General features: G+C 38.9%; 1 protein-coding gene across 1 annotated transcript in view; it reads left to right on the top strand.

Annotated features, from left to right (window-relative positions):
- The first annotated feature begins 8,936 nt into the window (after positions 1 to 8,936).
- LOC118210270 (homeobox protein PKNOX2-like) overlaps positions 8,937 to 12,791 on the top strand; it is a 57,449-nt gene continuing 53,594 nt past the window's right edge. Inside the window, exon 1 of the mRNA XM_035386300.1 lies at positions 8,937 to 9,031. The gene's annotated coding sequence lies outside the window, so the exon portion shown is untranslated. The remainder of the gene's footprint in view (positions 9,032 to 12,791) is intronic.

Genomic DNA, 12,791 nt, shown 5'->3' on the forward strand with positions numbered 1-12,791 from the left:
AGCCATTATATTGACGGGTGTGGGCATGCAGTATTATATACTGTTGGCCTTATTGAGGCCATTTAAGGACTCCAGCAGTTCCTTGAGGCCTGGGTATGTCCGAAGGATGGATGCCCGTTCTCCTTCAAAAGCAACACACTCCACACATACCTCCCCTTTAGGTTTGGGATCTGTAGCAGAGGCTGGAGGCTCCCACATTTCTCTCTGTGCATCTGGTCCATGTCTGGTTGTAACTTAAGTCTGAGGCTTAATTTAAAAAATGGCTGTACGGTAGATGTAGTTTACCACAGTCTGCTCAAAATCCTTTCTCGGTGGAACCTCCGTTAATGTAAGCAAGGTGAGGATTCATTGAAGCATTTTAATTTTCCAAACCCAGCAGTTTCAACCGTTATCACTCTCGAATTAGACGTCTTACAATGCCCTATAATCAAGGAAACACATTTACAATGGTAACGTGTGACCGGCAATCCTCAGATTATGAAGCATAAGGCTTAATTTGTGAAAAAAGACTGCGTGTAAACATTGAGGCACAAGTAATTTCTAACTGCTCGTGAAGTGAGTTACTAAGCAAATAGCTTACCACACAGACCAATCTGGTGTGTGCTGATTATAAATGCCTCTGACCAGTGGTTGTTTATTTTCCATCAATCACTTTGGAGCATCCAGAAGATGAAGCTATGCCAATGCAGCAGGTGAATTAGTTCAACACATATAAGATTAAAAACTGAACTTATAAAGTCAAACATGTTGATGAGTAAAATTTATTTATTTAATAAATATTAAACATATAAGATCTCCCCAAAAAGACAGTACATTTAGATGGTTTTCAACACCATCTAGTGTCCCTAATCCCCCCTCCCTGGGTCCTAACTCTCTCTTTTCTTTAGTTGGCATTCTGTGAATATATTGCAGCAAAAAATAAAGTTGTTTGTAATAGCGTCTAAGAGGCAGAATAACTATAAAAGCTTTTACATCTATACAAATGGGGCATCATGTTTTCTTGGTACCACAGCATCCAGTTCCCACTTAAATACACTCCCAAAAACTCACTAACCTTTCAAAGGCATATAACTTTATAAAGTGATATATGGTTGTAGCATTTAGTCCGCCGGTGAGGCGGATTGGTCTCGGCTGTGCCGGCTGGTGGAGAGAGCACACGCACCTGGGTTGCGTTAGCTAATCAGCCCAGGTGCTTAAAGATGTGCTGCTCTTCACAGTCCCCAAGACCGGGACCTCACACCGAGAGCGCGGTCATGATTTTTATTTAATTTATTTTTGGAGTTTTGTTCAAGAAGACGAAGGACCGAGAAAGTAATCCTCAGCTGGGAAGGGTGGAGGAGCTGAGGATTATGAGTTGAAAATTAGATTCATATGCTTAAGAGATCATTGCAGTATGCACTCTGCACACTATAGTATTCACTATAATGCAGGATCTATGAATTAATCGCACTAGTTAAAAAATTATATATGTTTCAACATAGTTTGTGGATAAGTTCTGCTGAAAGACAAGATATGTGGTCCCAAATAGGATACATGGGGATGTTGGAAATGAAGCATGGCATGCTTTATAAAAATAATAAATCTGTAAGTTTCACTTCAACATAATTTTTTTGTTATTAATATAGATATTAAAGGCATGTGCATCTTACTGTATATTTATGTTGCTGCTCCTATGCAGTGGCTTTGATCAGAACTGCGGTGGTACATATTGAAGCGATTGCAGTCAACTGCAGAAAACTTTTGATAATGCATTGGGATTCTTTTTGTTTATACATGTACTTATAGTGACAACAAGAAGCCAGAATGAGAAGGCATATTTGACAATTGTCATTTTTGTGATTTGTTGTTATGAGCGGTTGGTTCTTAATACATAGTTAAATTGCAAACGTAAAATAATGTGCAGTACTTTACACATCGAGTATATAAAGTGTGTATTCCTATTAGCTGGTTTGTCATTCACATGTGATTTCTTACTGTACAGTCTATGCTACAGTAGTGTTTTAGGATTGTTTGTGAAGATGCAGTATGAAGCACCTGGATAGGTTTTATGGTTTCTAAAGTATGCCATTTTAGCCCCCTCTAGTGGTAACTGATTCACTTTACTCCAGTGCCTTGATCATCAGTTCTTTGATATGGTACACTGAGAAAGTTACACATTTAGTTTAAGCAGGGTAATACAAGGAAAAAGACATCTACATTAATATAATATGTATAGTGACCTTCAAAATGATTGACACACGTGGCAAAACTTTCATTGCAAGGATAACACTACTGAATCAGCCTTTATGGCTTGTTTTATGACATGGTAAATATATTAGGGCAGTACTTCACCATACCTTCACACAGAATCTTTCAGTGTCTTTCAGATCCTTTGGTATCTGCATGCGTGGACTGCTCTCTTCAATTCATAACCTACATTTCAATTCTGGAGACATACGCTCTTTGAAAACGCTTATTTTATCCGTCCTTGTCTCCTCGATCCTCCACTGACCCAGAAATTGATCAAGGTGTGCCATCCTTAAGGACAGACCAAGGATGTGTCCCAGGGTACCAGGGATTGCTATTCTCTGTTGCTAAGCTCATAAACTTCAGTGGTTACTCAAGGTATTTCAGATTAGTAAGCCTCTGGTTCCAAAAAGTAAATTTTCCCCATTGAAGTCTGTTCAAAATTACAAATTTACCCTGGCCAACTTAAATTATTTTGAAGACAACTTTTAAGCTCTAAAATTTCTTCTCACTGACTAGTGGGCTTGGTCCTGTAACCTAAAGGTCACTGGTTCAATTCCCAGGTAGGACACTGCCGTTGTACCCCTGAGCAGGGTACTTAACCTGCATTGCTTCAGTATATATCCAGCTGTATAAATGGATGCAATGTAAATGCTATGTAATAAGTTCTGTAAGTCACTCTGGAATATGTAATAGGTACTTATGATCAAAGAGTTTACAGGAAATCCCTGCCTGCCTCAGGCAAATCCTCGTCATCACACACTTCTCATTACATAATATAGAATGCAGTGCATGCAAGCTTTCACTGGTGTTTCACTGGTGCCATCTGCAGGTTTAGAAGGGTAAAAGCAGTGGTTCCCAAACTCAGGCTTTGAACCCCCTACGTATCACAGCTTATGAAAGACCATTTTCAGTTCAGTCAATTCACACTAAACTGAGAATGGCACTGGCCCAAACCCTGCCCCCTGCTTGTGCCCTTTTTTATTGCACAAAACAGTTCAGAAACCATCTGTACCTAGAACCATTGGGGACTTCAGTAGTTCCTGGAATGTGTTCCTCTTTCTGTTTCCACCCAACTTTGAGAACCACAATGATGAGAATTTGGGATGAAGTGATGAAAAAAGAAAATACTTGTTTTACATAGTCTAACCTTCCTTAGAAATTGTATTTAGAGAAATTCTCTCTCCACAGTGAACGCTTCATAAAATATACTTATTACTTCTGAGCGTGAAAGAGGGACTGTGGGCCTCACAGACAGGTTTGGTGAGGCAGTGCTCCATACAGGGAGTATGGTGGGAGTGTGAAATCGGGTTTTAGGTTTGGGATGGTTCTACCGTAGATCACTTCGCAGCAGGGGGAAGGACTGGGTGTATGAAATCCAGAAGGATCTCGCAGCATCTGAGACAGCAGCTCAGAACCATCCACATGGCTGTCTGTGCGTGAGACTGCAAAGGCTGGTCACACCAATCCTGCTTCACTGCAGAACAGTGGACAGAAAAGGGAACCAGTTCTTAGAGAGCCTGAATGCCTGAGTTTGAGGGCTCTCTGTTCTGTAAAATTACATGGTGAATTTGGTTTGTTTCTGAGGTTAATATCTGATAATGAGATATATAGCATCTTAGTTTATTTTCAAGCTGGCTTAGTTCTATGATTTCATGTGGGATATCAAGACAGTTTTTATACATGATACCTTAATATTTATCAGAGCAAGGTCTAGTATCAGGACATGGCTATACTGAAGCCAAAATAGCATACATGTAATCATTTTAATCATCTTCTGTGTCAGTTCTGCTCAATGCAAAGAAAAATTCCAGTTGCAGTTCTATTGTCCATTTTGAACAATTCTATACCACCATGGAATATTACTAAACATATAACTGAATATTTATCATTGTTACTGAACATATAACTGAATATTTATCATTGTTACCAGTATGTGGTAGCCTACCCAGGGTTGTTATAAGATCATTTAATTGCCCCACCTATTAACTTTGATATATCATTTACGGGCCTAATGAGGGGACCTGGAAGCTAATCAGGCTGTGTGCGGCTAATGATGCTTTATTCATGAACAAACAAAGCACTGAAAAGCTGTAATGAGATGTTCATAAAATTTATAGTGGCTATGATGACCGCGGTTTCCATGGCAGCTGTGGGGTGCATCCTTTGCTGCTGAGAATGCTCTGAAAATTCTTCATTAACATAGTTTGATTGACTCAAGAAACATTGAATCTGTTAAATATCGAATGTTAAATATTAATTGGCTTTGGACCTTAGAAATGCAGGAACATGTAATATTTTTACATGTGTGACTTTGTGCTGGTTGTTTTTATCAGTAAATACACAGTGAATAGATGTACGGCTTAGCCATTATGTGGCTGGCTGTTATCTCCCTAGGTGTTGGTATTTTGCGCATTACCATAAACATACTGCACCTCAGGGTGTTCTGAAGGGCTGTTTAGTCTGTTAAGTAAGAATATTGCCTCTGTAGTACAAAATGAAGACCAAAGCAAATTCTCAAACAGCTTGTTAATCCAATAGGATAAATGAGATGTGACCAGTAATTAGGAGATGATGCCGACTGTGTACTATTGGCCTAATTGTTTGCTTACTTTAATTAGTGGTACACAGCCGGACAGCTTTCCGGATTTATACATCTGCATGGGGAAGACTTTACAGGAAGGATTTTTTATGGGAACAGGGACTTTAAAGTGACTCATGAGTACTTTGATTATATTTCATGCCATACTGATTGTCTTCAACATTAAACACACAATACACATGCAGCAGCTGTCCTCTCTTAGCACAACAGCACCCCTAGTGGCCGATGATCATTTAGCGGCGCTGCGTTCTACTGGACAGCTGTGAAACTGAAAGTCAAATCATCATTCTGATTCAGGATCCTATTGGGAATTTATCATTAGCCTGGAGTATTTATTTGAGAATTGCAATGATGAAGCAATCTACAGTAGTTAAATATGCAGGGGAAATTTTAATGAAAATTTAAAAATGTACAATACTGGAAGGTGTTGAAACATTTGTAATGAATATAATATCTATAAAATCTAAATCTGTGTTTTGATAAAAATTGAATAAAGATATGTTATATATTACTTTAAAAAATTAATGTCAAATGTAAATAGTAAATCCAAATGTAAATCCAGTGTGTGCCTCCCAAGACTTAACTTACATGTAATCAGGAAATGTCTACCAGTCACAGTAAATGAGCTTCATTATGAATAGTTTGTAATTCATACTGTAACGGCAGAAATCTGTCCACCTATCCATTGTTTAACCTGCTTACTCCTAATTTGGGTCACGGGGGGCTGGTGTCTATCCCAGCATGCATTGAGTGAGAGGCAGGAATACACCCTGGACAGGTTGGAAATCCATCACAGGGCACACACACCATTCACTCCCACATTCATATCTTGGGGCAATTTAGTCTCCAACCTGTGGGAGAAAACTGGAATACCTGGAGAAAACCCACATTGACACCGGAAGAACAAGCAAATGGCACACAGAATGGCCCCAGCCAGGATTTGAAGTTCTTGCAGTGAGGTGAGTTGTTAAATAATCCCACCCTTCACTGTACAACAACCACTTCTGCATTTCTTCCACTAGATGTCAGGAAAGTCCATCTGAGCAGTCATTATATACCTGTTTTTAGTGTGCACAGTAACTAGTTTTTTGAAAGAAACTGAAGGTAAAAATCTTGTAATCTAAGACATATTTTGGTGGATCAAAGTCATCCAATTTTCCAGAACTCTGACAGATAATGTCAGTGCTTCCAGGATGAATTTATACAATAACATATTTTAAAATAAAATAAAATTTATAGATAATTTAAAATAGTTTGTTTATATATACAGTATAGAAAATGAGCAAAATACCTGAAATTGCATTCAAATCACACCGTGTAATTCTACTATCCAGAATGTTCTCTTCCTCAACATCAAAGACAACCCTTGTTTTTAATGCTCACGCTGACACTGCCCTCCAACAATTGTCAACAAACATGCCTTCAGATTGTCTGATGAAGACAATGTGGCAATTATATGTTGAATCAGTTATAATTGGATAATCCACACATAATAAAATACAGGAGCTTCCATGTGGTGTTCAGAACAGTTCGATCAAATTTAAAGGCATTCCTTGCAGAATTTTTACCTTGAAAATATTATAAAATAACCATGGCGATAGACTGGTGAACTGCCCAGGTGTTCCTGCCTGTTGCCCAATGCACGCTGGGATGGGCTCCAGCACCTCATGTGGCCCTGACCAGGAATAAGTGAGTATAGATAATGAATGGATGTCAGAGGTCCAGACCGAACAATGTAATGTCCGGTCCGAGTAACTGATGGGAGAAATTTACCGGTAGTTTTTAATGAATTTTCATGTCTGTGACTCGGGTATTTGGGTACTTGGGTACTTGCGAGTGAGTGGGTGGGGTTGAATACAGGATGTACTCAATAGGAAGAACATGGGGTTTGATTGTAAACAAGACAAACAGAAAATCATGCAGACTGAAGGTGAAATTGCAGACTGGTTCAGAACTCCCCTTGGTTGAGTTTGGGCCTATCCTGATTCCAGTATCCATATTTAATTATTCTCAGCAGTGAAACAATACCTTTTCAGGTTGTATTTGCTGTGACAATGGTTATATGATGTAAGGTTAGACAGTTTTTGTAGATAATTATTTGGCTCAATGTTCTTACTATTGAGTACCTGTTTATTGTCTTAATGGCTGTCCTGTACCTATGCTGGTGCATTTATTGCTTCTGTTATATGCATTAATGTGCAAAGTCATTATTACTTGCAAGCCACACCGGACATGAATTGCCAAATAAACAATAAGTAAACCAATAAAGTACATGTTTTAGCGTGTAAGATTTTAGAGTTGCTAATTAACTTAAACATTTTACCACTCTTCTATTGCTAACTAATTGTGGTTGACATTGCCTGTCAAATTGCACTTTAATCTTTATTTGCTGATGAAATGAAACACTGTAAAATGCACAGATCAGTGTTGCTGCTTAAACTATTGCACATATACTGTACATATATCCAAGTACAGATTAAATGAAAGCTAAACTTTGACAGGTGTTGTTGTTCTGCCTGCATATAAAAATCAGGGAGCTGAGGGAGTGGAAGAGAATTCCAAGGCTGCGAATGAACTCCCAGCAGATCCAGGAGAAAGCTCGCTACCGACAAAAGACAAAGTAGGACTGGGAGGGTGGGGGGTTAGGGTTGGCGGCGTGGGGCGTCTCTAGCGGAGTCGACGTTTTCTCATTTAACACATCTCACTTTTTAATTAGCCAATTACCCACCCAGGGAAGCGTGGAGCCGGGCCCATGTTTTATTAATGTGGCATTGAGCATTGTGTTCAAGGCCCCCGTCTGGGGGTCAGCCTAATTGGCGCTGTGATACTGTACCTCTGTTTAACAGGGAGAGGTTATCCGTGTGCTTACGCACAGCGGCTCACACCCTTACGGTTCTCGTCACCGGCATTCTAATAAAAGAGCAGTGCAGCATCCCCTCACAATCCCTCACTTTTTCTGTTCTTGCCAGTTTAGTACAGATGTGCAGAAATAAGGAGAGAGTGGGTCTTGGTTGCTGGGGCTGCAGCGCTCTTTCTGTGGGCTACAAAAATTTCTCCTCACATTGCATCCACCGCTCCTGGAAATTGAAGTGAGGAAGAGAAAGGTGATGAAGAACAGATGAATGAGGGTAAGGGAATCGTTAGGATTCTCTTCAACCCTCTGCCCTCCTCAATGATGGCATTCAATGTAAACCCACATACGTGAACATGCCAGCAAGCACTTCAATGATACATTAAGGTGCTAATGTATGAATAGAAATCTGAGGTCAGAAGCCTGACATCTTGTTCACCCTCATGCAAATGATCCATTGGTTATGCTTATACCTTGCTGGAATCTAATAAATGTGAAATTTGCTCTAATAATTTCTATCATTTTCCTTCATGAGTAAAAATTGTTTTTGTAAAGTGCTTCAGGGTGGTTCATTCGGTTAAAGCACCATGATGTGGTGTATTGATGGTTTTGGATCGAATCCTCACTGTGACAATGCTGACTGTGGCTGGTAGCTCCATAGAGAGACATGCAGCTGGCGATTGCATCACCAAGGGTATGGGAGAGTTAATTCGGTTAGGGGTCTGCATTTCATTGCTCTCTTGCGATTTCCACTGGTTGATCGGGCACCTATGGACCGCGTGCCAGTGTTGCATGTATGTTTGCATGGCTTCTAGCCAACTCCAGATGTGACTTCATGTTAACCTTTACTTTATTTAATTTTCTCTTCTCTTTTGACAACATGCCCCATTTAATACCAAATTCTAATGTTATGCATTCCATGCTTGGATTTGAATTATAATTGGTTATTATTATTATTATTATTATTATTATTTGTTTTTGCAATCACAATATCAAATCAGCTTCTAAAGAGAGGGAATACAATTTCATTGATGTACAGTGACTTTTCTGTCCACTGCCTTCGTCAAAATCGAAGGAAGGAATATCTTCATCAGATACATCAAAAGATAAAAGATACCGGAGCATTACTAACCACTCCGCCAGGGGGCTTGCGGACTCCGCGGATGGAACGACTGACGACGGCCACGGAAGCACTGCATATATTGTGGCAACCGTCAGGGCAGAAGGGGGAGTTGAGCATGCAGAAAAGTGGATGGAGGGAGGGGTCTTACATGGTATACGTCACTAGCTGTGCTGGGAAGTATAGGCTGTGTTGTCAGCTCAGTGTCAGTCTGATGAAGATTGGCATTCAGGTAGGCAGTCATTCATTTTCAATGTCACAGCACCGACTAGCCTAACACTACGGCATCTTTTTTCTTCAGTCTCGTTGGAAAAGGCAGGACATTATTCATACAGACAGGGCCAGAGGTGTAGAGAGAGGGAGAGGGAGAGAGAGAGAGAGAGACACAGAGAGAGAGAGAGAGAGAGAGAGAATAGAAGAGGGGAAATTGAAGAGGTGCATTTTCATAACCACCAAGAGAGGAAATTACGACGCAAATTTGGATTACTAAAGTGGCAAGATGACTGATTCCTTTGTAGTGATTTTTATTTATTTATTGAAGACGAAATACATTCGTTTCATGTTTCTTCATTAATTCAACACTGTTGTCAGCATATTTTATTTTATTAACATATTTCTAATGGTCCTACGAATAGTAGATTTCTGGTGATTGTTGCGATCTCTAATGCATGTAAAAGTAATGAACAATATTTTTACGCTATAGACGTTGCAGGCTGTAACTTATAACAATTTACATTAGAGCTATTTCCTCTGATGCACTCAGAAAACGTTACGATAACTGGATTTATGCGCTGCTTTTTGTTTTGAGCGTTGGTTAGCTCCTTATTAGGAAAGTTATTTCGTCAAATGCATCGATTTGTGAATTTTCTCGATAATCAAACTGGTGTAACAATCTACAATTTATGAACTAGCCCATGTTTCTTTTTTGACTTGGACTCTCCACATTAGTAGTCTATATAAAGTTGATTTCTGTCGCAGCGTATAATTTCAAAGACAACAGTCTTAGACATTCACGGTGCCTACAGGGTAGCCTACTATTTAAGGATTATGACCATACATAAGTGACAGATCACGAAGTGAAAAGAAAGTAGTCTGAGCTATATGTAAAATAATATTTGAAAGTAAGATTTTGTGCCATTTAAGCCTCTTTTTTGTATGTTTTTATACAAATTCGATGCAAAATCTCCTGATTGTTATGAATTTAATTAGGGTAATTAAGCACTATTTGACATTAGAGAGAACTGTCACAAAGACGAATGGAATATTATGTCAGACCTCTCTTTCCAAATGCAACTGGATTGTGACAGTTTAAGATTTTGAACAGTTGAAGTTTTCAGTTGTTTTTCTGTTTCAACCAGTTCAATTGCCACTGGTACACTGGAGGTAATTTTTGCTTTTATTTGAATGCCAAAGAATGTAGCCAACAATTGCACTTGAGTGCAACGGATTATACGGGATAAATGTATCATCACTCGAGGTGCAATGATTTGATTGCTTTTACAGCTCCCCCCCAAAAAACCCAAATTTGGTCCCTCATCATTCATGGAGGTCATTGCATATTATACAATGACAGTTATCCTTTTGTAAATTTGTTGTTGAGCCTTTTCAGGGATTCCAAAGCAGTTACCAATACCTTACCTGTTGTGTTTTATAAACTATATATAAAAAATAAAATAATAAATGTATTTATCAAGTTTTAAATAGTAAGTTGAGGCATGCCTACTACATACAGTACAATGAGAGTTTTGGTTAATTTACAGTGCAGTCCTGCTGGATTAATTTATGGCTTTTTATCCATATTAATTTACACCTGACTATACTGTTAGCAGATATCACAGCTAATTCAAATTGATGTTATGCATTCCCTCTTTTTACGACAGATTACTTGATTAATTCATTGACTTTGCTTTGTCAGTAGCAATTTACTGCTGTTCTTATCTGTTGCTTTTGCAGAACCGTGTATTTTAAATGGTTAAGGCAGGCATTAAAGGCTCTTTAAAATCCCAATACAGTTGCTCTTTGTGTGGTTATGCATGCTGTTTTGCAAACACATGGCTGATTTTCTGCATACAGAATTGTTAAGATTTCCTTATTGAATGGTTGCAAAATCTACATGTAATAATTATAGGCTGCTGCATGTTGCCCCTCTCTTAATTGGGCCCCACAATAATAATAATAATAATAATAATAATAATAATAATAATATGTGGTTGACAAAGATAACTTGTAGCATATTAACATAGACTATAGGTGACTAAAAGATCGTATATCAATATACAACGAAGCGGCTACCATCCCAGATCTACATACCACAGTCCCAGCTAGTTACTGATTGCTTAATTCCAACTGCTGGTCCTGCAACAGACTATGAGGTGTGAGAATCTCAGCGGAAGTGCACTGTTTCAATGGTGAGTAGAGGTCTAAAAATAGGTGTTAACATGGAGGGACGATGGGGTCAGAAATCAGCAGCAGGAGGAGGCCTATGAGGACAGGTGTGGTGAAGGGTTTGGTGGTGAACAGTTTGGATTCAAACGTGGTGAGATGGGTTAGTTAATTGGATTGTAGAATGAAAATAAAAAATTGAATTCAACCAATCACTTGCCGTTCCCGCTAAATATTGACACTGAAGTGAAGGCAAATGATTTATCTATTCACTATCTACCCAGTGGCTTGTCTGATGTAATCAAATGTAATTTCATCTGGCATGCTGCCTTTCATCTGGCATGCATACACTTACAGAGAAAACTATTTTGACTTGTTTGTCTTGAAGCTTACCCTTGTTCATGTTAGTGTAATTATGAGTTACTTATCTGTCTCAGAGTTGTATGATGTGAAGCGATCATTCACATTTTACTCTTGGGGAGTGGTGCTGTCCCAATAACAGGATGGTATACATTGTCCAGTCTTGATAAACCCAAATCTGCTTTTTCCCTATAGTAAGCAAACCTGGAAAATGTGTTAGGTAGGTCTGACTCGGAACACCAAATAGTTGTGAATATCCAGGATTAATATCTGTGTGAAATATCTGAATATTCATTCTTAAAAAGACTAATATTGACTACTAGAATGGAATGCCTTAATTGCATTTCAGGTATGGAAATGAAAGCTGTCCTCTTCATACCTCTCAGGCTTAAATGAACGATTCCCCCCTTTTTGTTCCAATGTGGATTCATTTACAATCTATGTGTATTCCATTCAAGTGAATCTCTCATTATCTTTTCACCCCCTTGCCTGGATTCAGAAATCAAGGCAATTTAAGGCAAGAACATTTTTTAACAAATTTCCCATAACTCAGAATTCTGACACACGTACTGTATATATGCATACCCAGGCAACTACGTAACGATTATATATGCGTGTGCTATACAGCTGTAAAAACATAGCTTTGTGTCACAGAGAGGACAGTGTCAATTGGAATTCAGGCCCAGCTGAGACCTTAATTGATGATTTGTCAGCGTACAACTTGCCTGGGGGTTAAACAGCATATACAAAATGCAAGTACATGATTTGCATTTTCACTTTCCCCTCTCTGCCATTTGGATAAATTCAATTTTAAGGGAGCAATTATATGAATCCGGCAGTTTTTTGTTAATCCCTGATGAAGCGATGTAGTCCCTTCTTACACAATGAAGGACTCAATCCATATGAGGAAATGTTATTGGTCTGTTGAATATCTTGCGTAGGGTCTTAGATGTATGAAGGCTTGAAACAAATCTAATATTCGGACTATACTATCTGCCATTGTTAGAGCTGAAATCTTTACGTCAATTTTAATGACACTTCTGTGGTTGCAGTTGCTGGTGCAGCAGTCACGGTCGAAAAACTGCTGTGATATTTGTAGGGGCTTTACAGAATGGCATTCTAACAACCGTTATTGTTACATTCGTACTCTGCTCCCAGGGTGAAGGACTGAGTCGGAATTATTCATGAGGTCCAAGTCAGCAGGGGGTTTTGAGCGTTTTTCTGAGGTCTCATTACAGAACACTGCCGTG

This window comes from Anguilla anguilla, chromosome 12, assembly GCF_013347855.1.
Source record: "Anguilla anguilla isolate fAngAng1 chromosome 12, fAngAng1.pri, whole genome shotgun sequence".
Taxonomy (NCBI): Eukaryota; Metazoa; Chordata; class Actinopteri; order Anguilliformes; family Anguillidae; genus Anguilla; species Anguilla anguilla.